Source organism: Neltuma alba, unplaced genomic scaffold (assembly GCF_004799145.2).
Source record: "Neltuma alba isolate B1F8T4 unplaced genomic scaffold, ASM479914v2 tig00007211_pilon, whole genome shotgun sequence".
Taxonomy (NCBI): Eukaryota; Viridiplantae; Streptophyta; class Magnoliopsida; order Fabales; family Fabaceae; genus Neltuma; species Neltuma alba.
Window position 1 is genome coordinate 4,486 of NW_021634710.1, and position 2,986 is coordinate 7,471.

Consider the following 2,986-nt stretch of genomic DNA (forward strand, 5'->3'; position numbering starts at 1 on the left):
TCAGTCAGTTTGAGTAGACATTACACCAGATATCAGTCTGAGTAGACATTACACCAGATATCCAGCTGCCACCGTCTTGGGCGGAGCAAAAGGGCCATATTTTAATGCCCATTTTTTAAAAATAACAGAGGGCTCCTTCTCCCCCAAGTTATTTTTTGGCCTTTTGAGTTGTTCCTTGTTCATTGCTCGCATAATCACTGAGAATTACACCAGCACCTCCAGTGGGCAGTGGGAAAAACACTTTTAACAGTTTAAAGATGAAATTAAATCAAACATTTTTAATCCATTCAAATCTTAAGATTCTCGTTGGGAAAAGGAAGAGACAGAGACAAAAACTCACCCGATGACCCAGTGAGAAATGAATCAAAAGGAAATTGGAGGACCGAAAAATTGATAAAATTCCATATATTATTAATATAACTAATGGGTGAAACAGGAACGGAATCAGAAATTGGTGACATAATTTTTGTGCCACCGATTCCATTGTGACGCAACAATAGAAAAGGGAGCGTATTTTGATGAGACAAATAAATCTCCCTGTCACAAAATGCTGAAGCTTTCCCTTAATCCTAACTGGCTTTATCTTCAGATCAAAAAAAAGAAAAAACTGGCTTTATCTGCTTCGTTAGCTTGGCTTGCCAGTTGCTTATTATCCGCACAACAAAACAAGGCAGAAGTCATATTATACCATCCACTGCTTTTGTCCTCGCCTTTGACTACCCCGAGCCCATAAAAAAGAACAAAAGTTACTGCTATCACTGCAGCTACTGCTGTGCTCTTCAGCTTTAACCAGACACCCTTCTGAACCCTTTATTTTATGCTATTTCTTCTTCTCTATAACACTATCTGTTCTCTAAAACACCTAATTCCTAATGACGCTTTCCTAACCCAAAATTAATTAGTTCCTACAGCAAACCACTAAAGCCAGTTCAGTTCAGATTAGTAAGACCATTCTGGGGGAAGTCGGATCTCGTTGCTCGCTGACCGCTGCTGTGGCCGAAGGTAGCCACTCTGTTGAGGAAGGTTATGGTTATTACGAACCTTCGGGACATGCGCATCTGCAAAAGGCACAGATATTTCAATCCCAACAACCAACTAATCGTTGGAAAAAAACAATTAGGGGTACATCAATTTTGAGTTTAGGAAAAGAATGCCAAGATCTGATTACCACTGTCCATGGGGGAACAACCATTAAAACGAGCTTGATATGGAGGCTGGCCTCCAATCACCTCGTCGAACTTCAGATTCAGGGCCTGCATAACTCTAGCCGGAACAAGCACAGTCGAACAAGCTGCAGAGAGAAAAAAACACACTCAATGAATACAAAACACAACTAGAATTCATACTAACAATCATTACCATCAAAGAAAATTAAATGCCCACCACCCATGCGACAGAGATTAACGACAAACAAAGCCATAAAACAGGGCTTCAATGCGACCAATTGCAAGAACTTTGATGATATTCATTGAAGCTAGTTGAGAAAGCAAAACTTTACCTGGCTTCCTTCGTGATTCCGCAGGATTGTCAACACGACGAGGCAAGAAGACACCGGTTCCAGCACTTTCCCTTTTACCGGCAGGGTTCTCAAGAAAAACGGCTCTCATTCCAGACCCAATCTGCTGCTGCTTCGCCGGCAGCAGCGAAGGCCATACCGATGAAGACAAACCAACAGGCCGACCGGTGTTTCTGCCGCCACCAACAACCTCGCTACTCCTCACTTCTCTGTTTGAGAACGCTTGCTTACTCTGCCTCTGTTGGTTAAGCACACTTTCAGAAGCCACTTTTGCCATCTGTTGCTGCCTCAGCATCTGAAACTGTGACAGGTAAAACACAAATTAGGCACACGCATAAGCAAAAAATGCGAAACAAGGCTATTAACTCATAGAACTACGGCTGTTCGTACTTGAGCTATCTGCAATTGCTGGTGAGAAAGCCCTGTTTGGTTGTAAAATCCAACATCAGGATTGAGTTCTTCACAGGTAAGTTCACGGGAGAGGGCTTTCTGGAAGGAGGTCCCAAGAGCCCTCTTTGATGGTTAAAATCATAGCCAGCTTCATTCATCTTCATCTTCTCCACTTCCCCAACGGCTGCGCGTAGTAGATCCCACGTTGCCCCTGGAGACGATACCTGATAAGCACTAGTGGGGCTACCATGGCTAGAAGAACCTTTTCGGCATCCGCTCTCACTCCCGAATGTGCACAGAGTGGATTTAGGCGAACCAGATACAAACATACCCTAAAGCAAAGAAAAACTTATTAGCGCGCAATATATAGCGAAAGGCAATCAAATAGAGACTAATAAACTGCTTCATACCTTGGATTTGTCAAGACCGGGGCCGAACTCCGACTCCAAATCGAGGGTGGAATAAGCCATACGCCGAGTTAACGCCACCATATGTTCTTCCTCATCGCTCTCCGTTTCGCTTGAGCCTACCACAGACTCCACCGGAGAACTGAAGTTAGAAGGAACTCCACGGGACACATATCCGTACGGGAACTCGGAAGGGAACAGAGTCTGAAAAGGTTCGGCGTCGTTGTTCTTTGGCTTGCCGAAACAGCCATGCTTCTCCATAACTAAGTCATCGTCGGCGAGGATCTGCGGGGGCAGCCAGAACTCACCGTCGTCCAAATTCTCGGCCATGATCAAACAGTAGAGGATTAGCAGGAATCAGAATACTCGAAGCGACTAGAGAGAGGAAGACAGTTTGAGAAAAGAGAAAAATCAAGGAGGAAATTTCGAGCGCGCAAATGGAACGCGGAAAATGATGAAGGAGGATTGCTGCTTGGTGAAGATTTAATAATAACAAGGAGCAGAGGCCTGGCATGCAGGATATGCAGAGTCACAGGGCCCCATCACAGCCAAAAAGCAAAAGACGCAGAGAAGAGAGAGGGAGGGATGGATCCGAGAGGGGATCTGAAACTTTTCAACGAAACAGAGCCTCTTTTCAACACAGCACAAAACGGTGAAACCGTTTTCCATATTG

General features: G+C 44.4%; 1 pseudogene; it reads right to left on the reverse strand.

The window, feature by feature from the left end:
* Window positions 1-602: 602 nt before the first annotated feature.
* LOC114752008 (uncharacterized) lies at window positions 603-2,725 on the reverse strand (annotated as a pseudogene).
* Window positions 2,726-2,986: the final 261 nt, after the last annotated feature.